General features: G+C 36.6%; 1 protein-coding gene across 3 annotated transcripts in view; it reads right to left on the bottom strand.

Moving 5' to 3' along the window:
- The window catches only part of Pat1 (Protein interacting with APP tail-1), a 63,445-nt gene that overhangs the window by 30,610 nt on the left and 16,452 nt on the right, over positions 1-16,383 (bottom strand). The gene's annotated exons all lie outside the window — the stretch shown is intronic.

The following is a 16,383-nucleotide window of genomic DNA, read 5'->3' as shown; positions in this document are numbered from 1 at the left end:
TAAAATTACCCACACTATAAATACAATGTGGCATAACGTTGTCAGAATTCCAAGAATGGATGAAACTAAGTTCATCTTGGGCCAATATTTTGTTGCGCGCAACAAAACTTGCTAATGGTTCAATTTATTTAGTAGTTTGCATCAAAATACCGTAAAACAAGCCAGATTTACTAGTTTTAAACCTTATGAATCCAAACATAAGGTATTCTTCACAGTGCACCTCATCTGATCATTGTAATCCACGGAAGAAAACATCAGGTTACTATGTGGAGTGCAGTAAACGCAATTTTGTATGTCAACGAACGGATGCTATAGGGCTTCGCGGTGTAAAAACTTGCAATATGACTACAAAATGTTGTTTATTTTCAATGTAGTAAAGCCGGTGTCCCAAGAAACAGACGATGAGAGAGCCTAGACTTGAACTAAGAGGTTGATTAACTTACAAAATCTTATTTAAAGCTTCATAAAAGCTGTTTACCGAAAACCGATACCGAACCAAGGTGAACTTTAAGTGTGTTCTTTCTTAGCAAAATTCAATTAAAAACTGTTTTGTGAAAACAAATTGCCCGTCTTGAAATAAGCAAAAGTAATTTAATCGGTGAAGTCTAAAGCACAAAGGGTTTCAGAATATTTTTTTTTATCCTTTTCATTTATAAAGCATTATTTACGTAATACCAATTTATTAGCTTTGTTTATTTTAATTTGGACTTAAATTTTCGTTTCATTTAACACATTGTTGCCCTGGGTCAGTTACATAAACTCCTGCGCACGTCGCTTGAACCGCGTGCACGGACAATGTCCTCGGTCGCTGTACGAGTATGAACACGCAAGTTTGTTTACTTAGTGCCCACTCAACGTAGTGGGCTCTCATTTGAAAATTAGACCGGAGTGGTAATAAAATAAGGTTAATATGTAGCGGTATAAGATGATCTTGAGACATCAGCTCAAAGGTTGAAAACAAAAAAGAGATACAAGTGTTCTTTTTAAGACTCGACCACACGGTCGAATCCGCCGTGTAAGTTTTATCCTGCTTTAGTAATTTAATTTCTTGTTTTTTTACCAAACCACAGATAAAGGTCAGGCGACGATGGTGCCTTTTGCTGAAAGAATACATAACAGTGAACACAGGCTTAGACGACATTTTGCAAAAATCGGCGAAAGAACGTATCCTTAAAAATTTCTATCTAAGCCTGATGGCAGGAAGAATGCAAAAGCCATCGACTTATGCCCGTTTTCACTATCAATCCCTAATTTTTAAGTGACCCCTATAGTAACAATTACCTCAGGAATTTTGTTTTTAGGGGTCACTTAAAAAAATAAGGATTAATGGTGAAAACGGGCATTAGACTTACTAGTTATTACCTAGTCCATGTGACTGAAGTTTGTAATTTTTCATTAAAATCTCAATAATTCAAGTGTTTTCCGCGACTCTCTCGCGGCCGTATGATATCACTGCATCACACGATACGCGATAACAACGATTCATTACGTTCCATTTGTTTCCACTCGTGCGCAAGTGCAGGGCTACGTGCTATCCCAACTAATATTATAAATGCGAAAGTAACTCTGTCTGTCTGTCTGTCTGTTACGCTTTCCCGCTTAAACCTCGCAACCGATTTTGATGAAATTTGGCATAGAGATAGTTTGAGTCCCGGGAAAGAACATAGGATAGTTTTTATCCCGGTTTTTGAAACAGGGACGCGCGCGATAAAGTTTTTCTGTGACAGACAAAATTCCACGCGGGCGAAGCCGCGGGCGGAAAGCTAGTTGACTATAAATTGAACAAATACGATTGTTATTGCCGCGCTATTCATGCCCAGGGTAATTGTACGCTGACACGGCAATTATAACAAACGGTTCAATTATCCACATAAAATCGCATGACAAGACTTAATTTTACAGCAGACAGTATTATTAGTTTTTTGAATAAAAACTGTGTTTACTTATAAGCTGTAGTTTTAAAGCATGAATTGCACACTAAACTTTTTATTCATCATTGATATTGAGACATCAAAATTGTTAACTGAATTTTAATTTAAAAAAGTATACATAATAATTTAACGAAATAATAAGCGGTCGAAACTAAAATAATTGGGTGCTTACATGTCCAGCCGAACTTGTTAGTTAGCATTCACAACACGACCGCTAAATATATTTGCACACTAATTGACCATGGTAATTAGCAACGCGGTGAAACCTTGCTAATGCTTATATTAATCAGTACATTAGCAATTTGAAGAAACATTCATTCCAGATAAGGACATAAAACTAAGAACTTTAATAAACTCCTTTGATAGAGAAACAGTACAATTTCTGTTTTCTTTTTTTCCTTAAAAACACATATTATAAATGATGCTTAATAACTAGATGAGAGATTACATAAAGCGGGATTGTTAACACATACCGTTATCCGCAATTACACATATTAAATTTAATGAGCCTATAAAAACCAAAGCGTGTAACTTAATTTATTATCAAATGAAAACTAGCTCAACGACACTTTTGGCTGATATCTTTGGCCTGTCAAGTGTTGTTGTGATATAAAAAGTACCGTTAAAGTTCAACAGAAATAACAGAATGGTCTCCTGCCAAGTAAGATTAAGCTTCAATTGGCACCTATAGAAAACGCAAGCACTTTGTGTGTACCATAATAATGGGTAGCGCATTGCTTTTCAGTCGAAGGCCGTTGTGTCTGTAACGTAATTTTTAGGAGTTCTTCAGGGATCTATTTTAGGTCGCATTTTTTTTCACATCGAGAATATCTTTAAAGGACATTGTTTTTAATTACATCTTGAGAGTAAAAAGATACAATGTTCCGATAGTAAACACTTTGAGCTAATCAACGTAAATAGGCTACAAAGACGCCTTTAAACGACGCAGCTTCATTCACATTGTATCGCTGTTAAGAGCGTTGTAGCAAAAAGTTGGCGTTCGAAATTGAGGTTTTTATTGCTTGACGTCGCGTAGTGAGTGCGCAAACTGCTTTTATCTGTACAATTTCAACGCTGCGTCGACTAAACGATCTTAATCCGTAGTTGTATCGTACCTAAGACAGTACATCATACATAATAATAAAGAAATAATGTATAATTACCTATTTGATTTTTTGTCAGATGAGACTTTTAGCAAAATCAAGTTACGTAATTAATGTATTTTTCACACTAGTAAATCCCGCGACAAGTTTTTAATCTTTAAATTGAGTAAAGTAATAAGTTGATGGGTTTGAAAGAATTTATGTTTTATTTTATTCTTTTTACAGCATCAAAAGCTTGTTTATGAAAAATATTTACTATTTAAATTTTACTTTTGACTTATTAGTTTTTATGATGCGGGATGGAAAAATTNAACAACATGAATTATTTAAGGAGGATGAAATAAAAGCCACATTTCTCTTACGTTTCTCTTTAAACTTGCCCGATGAAAAGATTTGGTAGCAAATCTTTTAACAACTTATCCTATGTGCCGGTGTCGCACACAAAAAGACTCATATTTTTATTCATAAATCTCAATTCTACCTAGTATTACGTATGAGATAAGGCTATTTTAGACGCAGTGGAAAAAGTCGAAGAAAGGTGACAGCAAATTATCTTTGTTTATATTCTCACACGAAGGTAAGGCAATTCTATCCTAAAATTTAAATACTACATTTACATTTAAATACATTTTTAAAAATATTAAGGATTTTAACTGTCCATTGTTTTATAATTATAAATATGCGACGGAAAAACACCTATTCTTATTTATTTCAAGGATTTCCTGAAAGCCAGTAAAATGGTGAGTGATACAATACCTACAAATACACACACATCTCTAAAAAGTAGAATATTGTTTTCAACTTTCACGGTTACTTATAAATGTTATAAGGTTGGGATTTTTACCTTCTCTTCTTTTAGCATTCCATATTTTTTCAAACCTTTTGAAACATGGAATCCCAAATATTTAGCCTAGGCGCAGACCATCGATTTTTCGTCGGCCGATAGTTTAGTCGGGCAGTTGATCAGTATGGGCATGTATGGAAGTGCGCACATTACACCGATTCGATTTGTCCGATTCTTCATACAATTTAAAATCGGGCACAACTATCGGCCAACTAAAATTCGGTGGTTTGCGCCTAGTCTTAACCTAGGAATCAAAACAAAACCCTTTGCATTGACATAACCACCGCACCACAGTGACCATAATCATCGTCATTAAGGTCATGGAATGCCATTAATCGCACATCCAAGTGCCCTTACTTTGAAATATTCAACTGCATCATCCAGCTGCTCGCTACGTGCAAGCTGCACACTAATGCAGTCAAAAAAATTATCGACTAGATAAAAATAAATGTGTAGAACAAAAAAGTTCAAAACAAAGTGACTGTAAAGTAACATAGAAGGGCATGCAAATGCAATATAAACATATGATAATGAATTGTTATTGCAGACGATCATTCAAAAAAGAATTAGGTAGTCTCAAGTCATTCATTATTGGAAACCGTCCAATTCTCAAACGTAAGCAACAATGGTTGCGAACTTGCGATGCAATTTTCAAATCATTACGAATTAACGTAATTCTACTATAGTTATGTTTGTAATTTAGGTAGTTCCTATATTTTAGAAAAGTTTCTTGCTTCTCTGTTTGGCAGCAAAGATAGAGTTACTTGTTTGGCACTGTCAAAAACGAAATTTTCCAGCAATAAACGACGTTGATATCATCATTAAATATTATGCAATACTAATTGATATTTTAACAAGAATGTTTCGTCAGTAAGTAAGTATATCGACATTTAGCTGATATAGTCGGACGGCACTATCGGAGCATTGCAAATGTGGTGCAACATCGCAGATAGCGTCATTTTTCTGAATCTTTAGTTAATGTGTGCGGAATACGTTAATTAAATAGTTATCAATGTTGCATTTCATAAACGAAATACATTAATAGCCGATGCACTCGGGATAGTCTTGAGAAATTTTACTAAAGACTGACCAGTTTTTCACACGATGTTTTATTAAAGAATTAATTAAGTGATAAAAAGCAAAAATAGCGTCATGTTAAGGTATATTATATTGTGTTATGTTTCATTTAATATCAAGGCAACTCGATAACAGGCCGAGCTAGATTGCTTTATAAATCAATACGATAACATTTCACATAACAATACCGTTCAATCAATAAAGTTCCGCTGTAAACCTACGTTTCATGGCGAAACCTACGCAATGGCTCTATGGAAATGAATAGTTGCCGAACAGTATAGTCAGCGTCAAATAGTGACATGACACCCAAAGTGGCCAAAAAGTTAACACTACTTTATACCTTGTGTACTTTATACCCTAACAAGGCAGCAACCGCAGTTAAGGAACGGCTGGGACGAACAAGGATAGGCGCATCCAGCTCGTAAGCCTTGATAGGGTTACACTGGTTGAGGAGCTCCTTTTTAAGACTTTGGAAGCCTGCGGGTAACGAGCCATTGGACGTGGAGAGGGTCATTAATTATACACATATTTTCTACTTTGCCCAACATTTGCACGAGAACGGTTTGTCCAAAACATATGAATTTGGTCTTATTTAATGCAGGATTAAATGCCCTTCAACCGTCAGGAAGACCACTTTTCGATAGGGTAAGTCCTTTACGCGGTATAACCGGAAAACCGAAAAAGCGCCCCTTTCGAGGGCCCCCACCACTTAAGCACAACTCCGACGAAGTCGAAAATCTGGGACAATCTTTATGGGCAACTAATGAAGCCATTAAAACCCTAAAATCTTTAGTAGGAATTATTTCCTATTTAATTCATTTTTGTGTTTAATTCTACTGGCCTATTTTGGCTACTTTGGGTTTAAATAGAATTTAATAGTAGACTATTTTGTACGAACATTTAGTAAGATTGTAACCAAGAAAGGAGGCCTACAGATAACAATAAGAGCCTTGTGGGCTAAGTAGCAAAAAAATACATCAGAAAGCAGTCAATTTGTTTGGCTGGATTAGAAAGAAAGTTCTTGCATATGCACGTTTCTTAATATTAAAGTTCCACGTGCTAGTTCCATTAATGCTTGAAGGAAAAGGATAATAATGCATCTTAGCTAGACAACCAGCATGGGAAGTAAAGGACATAGCATCAATTTTCATTTTATGTGAATTAGAGGGTTGTGCTCCTGCAGCGGAGACTAAATGACCTCATGATGAAGTCAATGTCAAAGTCAAAAAAGTCAAAATTTCTTTATTTGTTTAGACTAATAAATAGTTCTTACAAATCGTCATTTTGCTCTTAAGGAGCCTCTACATGTCCCATAATCTTTTTACCCTACCAGCGCTTCGAGACCAACATTTGGCAAGTGCTGAGAAGAAGCGCCGCAACAAACTCAGTCACCACTGTCTGCCGGTTAATATAAAAAATCCCATCAAAAACAATACTTGTCAAAAAAACCAAGTCTCGCAACTCAGTTGTTCTACGGTAAAAAGTTGTGAGATCCATGTAATACCAAGTCCAGGCCAGGAAATCTTTAACGTTTTACATAAATTATTGACTTGGCCATCGATGAAAACACGTGTAAATTAAATTATTTAGTGCGATGGCCTCATTGAAAATCCCAAAGAAAAACCGTGCAGTAAGTAACCTCATCTAGACTCAGACTGCAAGCCCACCTCGGCATTATGTCCAAGCATTTGTTCGACATTATTTTGTCTCATAATATTATGGCCAATCTCATCACAATATTGAGCTAAGCTTAGTAGGCGATAAGGACCAGAATTCGCCATAACACAGACTATAAAACCTTCGTACGGCGCCGATGCGCTTCTCATTACCAGTTTATTGCATATCAGTAGCCAGCGCTAGAACCCGCAGTAACCATTCAGAATGTCTGCTAGTGTTGTCATTGCTTTGTGGTTTCGGCTATCTGTTCGGCCGTTAAGACACCCCGCAGAATACAGACTTTTATTAGGCCGATACTTTGGTCGGCTTCCAATTTGTATGTAGAATCGGCAGTTAACAAATCGGTGTAATGTGTGCACTTCTATACATGCCCATTACTGATTAACTGCTCGAACTATCGGCCGNATCGGCCGAATAAAGTGCAGTCGTCGGGGTGTCTAAGACTTAAAATCCCATTTATTGTTGAGGGGCCCCAATTCGGTTGAAGTCCTGAATCCTGAATTCCTGACACAGAATTTGACTTTACAAATACGTCATGCTGTATCAATCACCAGAGGTAGGTTGTAACAAATATGAATAGTGTTATTTCTCGAGCTTGGCATTAGTCATCGATTACTATTAAGTAAAAATATTTCCATTTGTAAATAGAACTCGCTTTTCGCTTGTTGATCCGATTAGTGCAAGACTATTGACAAATAGCAGCATAACAGCAAACTAATCTGTTGACTTGAAAACCCGTCAATAACAATTAAAGTACAATTTGGTAACAGCCAATTAAAACGGTGAACTGTGAGCGGAAGTTAAGTAAACAAGACTCAAAGCAGCACGTGACACGGCGCAGACGGTTGTGACCGCGGGCGCGTGGCGCAAGAGTATTATTATGTATTCATGCTAATGATGTGATTCATAATTGCGCTGCAATATGTTTTAACCTCCTCTTAAGTTTAAAGGGAGCCGGCGGTTAAATACGATTGATTTTTGAACTGCTCTAAATTTCCAAAGTTGCGTAGGTATTAAAGCAACTAAGTAGTAGCCATATTTTGAATGACGGATGTGGAAATATCGTGCTACTGTAGTTTATCGATTTCTCTTGCATATTCTTTGTTTTTTTTCTCACCATTAAAAGCAATTAGTTCAGTGACAATAATTTTGCTCCCATCAACTTAATTACCTTACGAACCAGATTTCCTGATAACGGTCGCTCTTGTCAAAATAAGTACGTTTATTTATGTTAAATTCACAATATTAGAATATGGGCCGAACACCGTCCCCGCACTAGTCAGCACAACAGGCCTGCTGGGTCTAATGGTGTCATCGGACTGTCAATGCCATCGCGGACGATTTGTGCCATGAGTGCATTCTAGAATGTGCACGCGCATTTGCCGAGCCTATGCACCGTTAGCAAGTTCTTGCAAATATTTTACTTTGCAAAAAGACCAACGGATTGTAGTCATTGAGTATGTAAAAAGGGCACAAAGATCCGTCAATAGACAAAAGATTTTTACAATATGTACCCATAAAGTTTCTATTATCCAGGCGTTTTCAAGGCGAGAACTCTTCCATCCTAGACTGCATCACACTTAACACCAGGTGCGATTGCGGTCAAATACCTGCCTTGTCTTGCATAAAAAAAGTATCTTTTTCATTGTTATTGTGAAATTATATTGAAATGACAACAGCCGGGCCTAATTAAAATGATTCATTGTAAAAAATATGTTACAGAATAAAAATCCCACACTTTTAATTTATTGCTTATGTGATAAAAAAATGCAAGTCGACTTCATATAACAAAGACATTGATAACGAACTCGATAAAAACACTTGAATGCAATGATGACTACTATGTCCTACTGCTTAACAATTCAATTAGATTGTGCAAAAATTACCTTTTATAGGGTGTTATGAGAGTTTAGGAGATTGGACACTCAGGTGGTGCTTCTCACTGCATACCCTCAATTTCTATCTACTAATAAGGCACCCCAAGTAGGAAAAAGTAGAAAATGAGGGCCAAGCGTTTCTCCAGTCTAAGCCTATCGCTAAATTGTCACACTTTTCTTTTCTAGGAAGCGTTGCGAGAACGCCGGGTGTGTTGACAGTTGACACAGATGTGCGCTATGGGAAAGAAATAATTGCCTTCGAGAACTTCCTACACCGCAGAAAGAACTTTGCTGCAGAATTGTACACAATGTACTGACACGAATTCCCTAGATGTCTTGTTACATATTATTTATGACCCGCGACTTTTCCCTATTTACGGTTTCTCTCAAAAAGGTGCGTCCTCCGATCAAAACTCTTGTTTCTTATAAAAGTTAGTTATTTTGAGTTTTATATTCAAAATAATCAAAGTTTCATCTCCATCAAGTGTTATGTTCGTGAACTAACTTTTGCATTGATTTATTTATGGATGATCCTTCAGATTCAGGAAAATCATTGCCTAAATAATTTGCTCGTAAAGAAAACCGGAAGATATCCATTCGCTATGAAAAATATACGTATGCGCTACGATATGCAGAAAATAAACGAGGGCACACTTTCCGGTGTGCTACAATAGTTTATCGTAATTTCGATGCACAGCAAAATACAATTATAATTATAAAGTTATTTTGAATTGCACGCATAATTAAAAATTAAAGGGAAAACACGGACAAAAAGAAATAGATAAACAGGAAGCACGGATAAGGAAAAATAAGGAACCAACATAAAACATGAAGAATGGAATATGCAAATGCATTGACTATGCCACGCCGTATTATGCCAAAGAAGAGGTCAAATTTTATGCCTAGATACGAGGTTACATTGATTCTAATAATTTAAATACGTTAATTTCATACAGTTTCTCTCTGATCTCTCTTCTATAACGTGCCCAAAAAACTAACCTAACACACACAAGATCAACCCAAAAATTCTCCAGGACTGATCTATCCACTTTTTCATCATCCGGCAACCCCACGTTCCAAAAACATTGAAAGGTATTTGTCTCCGATACCTGATATTTTCAAAAGACATTTCCTTACATAACTGCAACTGCAAGCGCATACAAATTTCAATTACATTTTAGACCTTATTAGCATAATGATAAGATCGAAGTCATTCGGCGGGTCTACACAAGGCCGCTGGCTACCGCTCAAATGCAATGCGCCCGCGCCGCTCACCTGTTTTGATTTATTTCTGTATTGTTTGTGATGTTGTCAACATTATACCTAGAATCAATGACATTTATAGGAAAAAATACTTTATACATATAAATAAATAAATAATCTTTGGACAATTTCACACAGCGCCAGCTAGCCCCAAAGTAAGCAACTTAATGCTTGTGTTATCAGAATCAGATTCAATTTCTGCCAGGCCGGGAATCGAACCCGGGACCTCTCGGCATAGTAGTCCGTTCTGAACCACTACACCAAACGGCCGACGAAATGCCGAGTCTGAAACATAATATTAATTATTATAATTAATGTTGTAGTAAGTAGGTACTGTCCCTTCTTTTTTAGAATTTACTCCGCCTTATAATTCATCATCGAATCACCTTGAACATCAATCTAGGGTGGAGAGAATACTTTATATTATTATAAAAATCAATTACATAATACACAATACAATGATTACATAAGTATTGAGCAGAAGATAAGAAGAATAGCATTGAAGAGCTAAGAAAAGTCTTATTCGTATTTAGGTACCCATGTATTTTGTATTTTATGTAAGTATTCGATAATATCGGCCACACACACTAGTAATCTCGACAGCGATAAATGAGCTCCCAGCTCCAATACCACATAGGTAATATCTAGTGACCCCTTTGGACCAAAACAATACAGCAGATTTAGTCGTAGCATCACTGCTGTTACACAATGCTATGAATTGATAACAACATACTAATTCTACTGCTACAACAAAGTAAGCAAAAATATTGTGTCGAAAGGACATTGTCAGAAACCGCCTAAAAACCGCCCAAAAACATTAACCCATCATAATTATTTTCTATTTTTTTAAATACATTAAGCACCCTTTCATTCTAATGGACACTTAAGCATTGAAAAATTAAATAAANATTTAGTGTCATAATTTTGTAGCGGTTCATACAACACATATTCCCATCAAATTTCATCACTGTAGTACTTATAGTTTCCGAGTAAATCGGCTGTGACAGACGGACAGACGGACAGACGGACAGACGGACAGACGGACAGACGGACAGACGGACAGACGGACATGACGAAACTATAAGGGTTCCGTTTTTGCCATTTTGGCTACGGAACCCTAAAAACATTGAAAGCTATTTGTCTCCGATACCTGATATTTTCAAAAGACATTTCCTTACATAACTGCAACTGCAAGCGCATACAATTACATTTTAGCCTTATTAGCATAATGATAAGATCGAAGACATTCGGCGGGTCTACGCAAGGCCGCTGGCCACCACTCAAATGCAATGCGCCCGCGCCGCTCACCTGTTTTGATTTATTTCTGTATTGTTTGTGATGTTGTCAACATTATACCTAGAATCAATGACATTTAGGAAAAAATACTTTATTATCATACATATGAAACATAATATTCATTATTATAATTAATGTTGTAGTAGGTACTTTCCCTTCTTTTTTAGAATTTACTACGCCGCCTTATAATTCATCATCGAATCTCCTTGAACATCAATCTAGGGTGGAGAGAATACGTTATTATTATAAAAATCAATTACATAATACACAAAATACAATGATTACATATGTAAGTATTGAGTAGAAGAGAAGAAGCATTGAAGAGCTAAGAAAATGTCTTATTTGTATTTAGGTACCCATGTATTTTGTATTTTATGTAAGTATTCGATGATATCGGCCACACACACTAGTAACCCCGACAGCGATAAATACCACATAGGTAATATTTCTAGTGTGACCTCTTGGTTCAAAACAATACAGCAGATTTAGTCGTAGCATCACTGCTGTTACACAATGCTATGAATTGATAACAACATACTAATTCTACTGCTACAACAATGTAAGCAAAAATATTGTGTCGAAATTTCTATTCTAAAGTTCAACTCATGTTCCATGCTTTCATCTCTAAAGAAAAAATAGGATACTTTTGAAACTGCTTTGCAGAAACGACGCGTTAATTAAATGAATCAAATTGTGCATATTTTACAAAATCCATGAGTTATTTTTTCGTCGAAAAATGTTGATAGCCTAGATAGCAAATTGATAATTTACTTCAACATTCACTTGTACATAACTTGGTTGGTGTCAACAGAAATCAGGTTAGCATATCAATAGACCAGACCACTCAGTTTATTTTAGGTTATCGATATTCGAGTTTGAGTCAATATTCAAGAATTTCGGTCTGTTAATTATTCTTGTTTTATTCGATTGTATTATTCATAATATATTTTTAATTATGTCGCCAAACTTGTAATTTCAATTCTTAAGCTTTAATTGACTATCTAAGATTGATTTAATTGAGAATGTTACTAGGTATGCAAAATCACTTGAAACCTTTGTTACAGTTAAGCTTTTACATACACAAATACATTTGTTTTTATTTCATTCAAAAATACCAAGTAGCTAGTTATGATTTTATAGGCATTCAAAGTTCGCTAAAATATCGAGTCTCCGGAAGTGGGTCTTAATTCAGCTTGCAAGATTCCACCTATACAAATTTGAGCCAGTCACTGTAATATGACGTCCCGCGCATAAAATGGCGGGCCGGCCGCCGCTCGCACCTTTAAAATTCAATATCTTGGAAACTAATGGACGTATCGAAATAATTCTTTCACATGTATTTTTTATTTTTAACAGAGAATACAGAAAGCTAAAAAACAAAATTAGTGAACATTCTTCATTCAGGCTTGCTAAATACAAAAACATTGATGCACAAATGTGTAAGTGTGGTAATGAAATACTACAGTAAGTAAATATGGGACGTATTCAATTATTGACCAATCAAAAGCAAGTGGCTCTCGTGTTCGAAAGCGTAGACAATTTTCGATACATAACTTAGCGACAAGTTAACCATGCGGATAAGGAATCCGGTCTGCGGTTGGCGACTAGCGACCACCATCAGACAATGCCGATTGTTGTCGAACGTTCGCCGTAACCAGACAAGTCAGGGTCGGCAATTGGCAGGCCACGTGACGTCACGCGTCTAAATTTATCGGTCCACACCCAGCAAACACTGCCGGGTCTTTGTTGGTGGCACGTTTTACTGGTCCAAAACCATCAATTACGTCTCCTTATTTATTCACCATGCGTATTTTGCTATTAAAACCAAAATTTATTATGCGATTGAGATCTCTAGTGCCATTTTGAATATAAATTTATGTAATATCTCTAAATTGAAACGTCTTTATTTCCGCAGCCAATACAAATATCGATATCCAATTAAGCGTTTATTTTACTGCCTTCACTGGTATCGTGCTTGAGAAATTCCAATCAATTTTCAATGAAACGTTTAAAGTTCACGATTGCTCTAATAACAACCGCCGACAGCCGACAACCTTGACCCATGCTTGCTAAACACGCGCGCTTCGGTCAATGCACTGTTGTTTTGGTAGACAAGTATGAAGTACAGTCAGCTTCAAACAGTTCGTAACACCCAGTGTCCAAATAGTTGACAACACAACCTTATTCCAACTGTAACAAAGACGTGTTGCGATTTTTTTGGCTATTTTGGGTCTCACGAACTATTGACGCTGACTGTACCCCCCCAAACCGAAGCAGCCGATAACGGGCACATAAAACGTAGTCTGCGGTCGCAAAATAACTGTCAAATGATAACAGTTCCCAGTTATGCCTCTTAAATTATAATGGGCTCGTGATTTGTAAAGATTCGCCAATAAAAACGCGGAAGAAATGTATTTTTTCACATAAAAAACTGTGTAGACGTGTAGATGTCAAACGACATTCAAATCAAATCAAATTTCTTTATTTGCGTAATTCCAGGTACATAACATACATTTTACACAAAGATGAAGCTGTAAAATTCGTCCACGAGTTTCGATGATATTACTTATTTAATTTATCCTTTAATAAACTCATCAGCTTCTTAATGAAACCAATGAAATAGGAATTGTTCATACCAATCAAAGAAAGAAAAGCAATCAATTACAACTTCACATTTCATGATTGGATGGATCTCTTTTCTAATTATGAACTGAAGAGCAAAATTTTCCCCTGTGGTTACATAGTCTAGATTTTTCGTGTTATAATTCATGTAGCGATCATGGATGCGTGAGCGTCAGCCAAGCAGTTCAAAAACAATTCCACTGGAAATACGCGAGCATAAATTCTCATTTAGGAAATTCCTATCGACGCGAATAAAATATATCACTACACTATATAACCTCGCTGCGTACGAGTAATGAAGCCACAGGCAGAATAAACAAGACAATCAAGAGTGACAACAAGATTTTTATTAGTTGCATAATACGTTACGGAGGAAACATCCAATTTGCACAACGAGTGATACTTCAAACAATTTAGAGCGTTGAAAGCCGACGGCAAGAAATGCATTTTATAACCGGTGCAATTTATGAAGCTTGTCATAAGGCCGAACTAGTTTTACTTTTAGATCAAAATCGTCTCTCTTCTACCCTCAATCATCTGTGTTCTTTCCAGCAAAGCCGTCACAGCGTGGGCTAGTTACATGTAAGCCACCCGGAGCCTCGCCATAGCAGTTGGCAATTAACATAGACGCGATTGTGGCTGCGGTCTTCTGACGAGTCAAGCATACGCAAGTGTGCAAGCGGGCCACCGGGTGACCGCGATGTGGAGTCTAGAATGCCTCCAGTCTGGCTAGGTAGCCTAGGCGAACAACTAGCTGGCATACATAGCCAAGGCTAAGCTACCAATATGACATGCATGTAGGGTTGCCAGGTCCAAAAACCAAAAGCCGGACTCTGTGCTTCATTTGGCCGGACATTTTACCCTAAAACCCGGGCATGTCACGGATAGGGGCATAGCTCACGAGTGAGTATTATCATCGGTTGCCTAACATCCTGATGCGTGCGCTTGATATTATTCTGTAGCTCGACTTTAGCTTGGCGCGGCAGCCACATAAAAAGCCTAACAAAAGCCGGACAGGCCGGACACCTGGCAACCCTACATGCATGTGAAGATATACAAAATGCTGGATGCAAGCTGGTTCTTCTTGATGAATATTTTTTTCGGAAATTATCATGATCAAGCAAATCTAAAGTATATTCGTTGTAAGTGCTATCTCACTTAACGCCGATTCTGCAAGAGAATCGTTTGAGAGGTTATGTAAACTAAAGTTGGACACTATTTAGCAAAAGCGGGCAATTAAAAAGTTTACGTTTAGCTCAAAAGTGAGTTGCAAAAATGTGTGAGGCCATTCGCGGCGGTGGTTCTAATATCGAATGTATTGAGGACTTTGACATTAGACGCCGACGATATTTTTAGTCATATAACCACTGCAATTATTTAAACTGGCACATGGTAAATCAAGTATATTTTCATATTAAACTGTCACATTTTGCATTTAGTCCAGTCAACATCGACATAGAGCGCATGTATCTACAACATATTAAAAATCTTAGATATTATATACATGCGCGTTTGTGATGTTGGATGTCCATGTTGATTGGACTAATTTGGAAAATTGGTAACATTAGCGTATCCACTTAGGGGTATTAATAGTAGGTAATATTGGGTCGGAATAAGGTCAAAAGCGTACAAAATACTAGCGATGACCTAAATTAGTATGCACTCTAAATTAGTGACGAACATTGCGCCATTAATTTCAGAGTAACTTACTTAATTTATTACTAAAGCGATAACACTCGACGACTCGGTAGATATAATATGTAATCAAACAACAGAAAATAAATATCCTTTGTTCATTAAACTTTTACCAACAAACTAGGTTATTAAACGTTTTTTTAATTTTATTGATTTGTAATATTTCTTGCATGTTATTCGTTAAACGTTACAACACTTACGTGTCTAAATAATTACATTTTAAAAAGTTTTTTGCGGAAATCAACCTTACATAAAGGCTAATGAAAAGGTTAATTTGCGGTTTAGTTAGGGCATTGCGTTTAGCCTCATTAGTTTGAGTAAGTTAAGTCATCGTTACCTAAGTGCAAGTTAGGTTTGGTTAATCATGCATCCTGCAGAGGTTGACATAACTATCGAGTAGTTAATAGTTAATAAGATCCTCAAGATGTTATGTGAGCCACTTAAGATTTTCTAAGGGTTTGTTAACGTGGTCTCGGTTTAACAAAATTGAACGTGTTTTTAGAGACTGGAATTTCTCATGATCCGCAGATCTTGGATTTGAATCCTACGTGGGACAAACAGAAAATATGATTCGTGCTTCATAGGACAAGGAATTGTCACGCATTGTTCCGATTCAGACGTCTAATAAGGCTGGATGGTTCACAAAATCAGACGTCAGGGTTGTTTCCTAAATAATCAACTCACGTGTAGAGAAGAGTATTAAATTAGAACGATTTTGCGATGGAAAATAAAACTAAGCGACGAGCGAAGAACTAAACGGATCGAAGAAGGATTGTGCAGTAATTTTGATGTCCTGAAGCATGAATGAAAACCGTTTAACAACGGTTTGGAAACACATCATGTGCTTGGATAGATTCGGAATTACTTATTCAAACGAGATAAAACGAGAATCTCTTTTATGTTTATTGTTTTAGGTTATTAAAATAAGTGATCACTTTCTCCTCAAGGTGAAATGTTTGTTCAAGTTATTATCTTGGTTCATTGTCGTAGCCGCTATG

This window comes from Ostrinia furnacalis, unplaced genomic scaffold, assembly GCF_004193835.3.
Source record: "Ostrinia furnacalis isolate ACB-3 unplaced genomic scaffold, ASM419383v2 OfSCF7586, whole genome shotgun sequence".
In the NCBI taxonomy this organism is placed as follows: domain Eukaryota; kingdom Metazoa; phylum Arthropoda; class Insecta; order Lepidoptera; family Crambidae; genus Ostrinia; species Ostrinia furnacalis.
The sequence above is the reverse complement of the archived record's forward strand: the minus strand, read 5'-3'. Positions and strand labels throughout refer to the sequence as shown.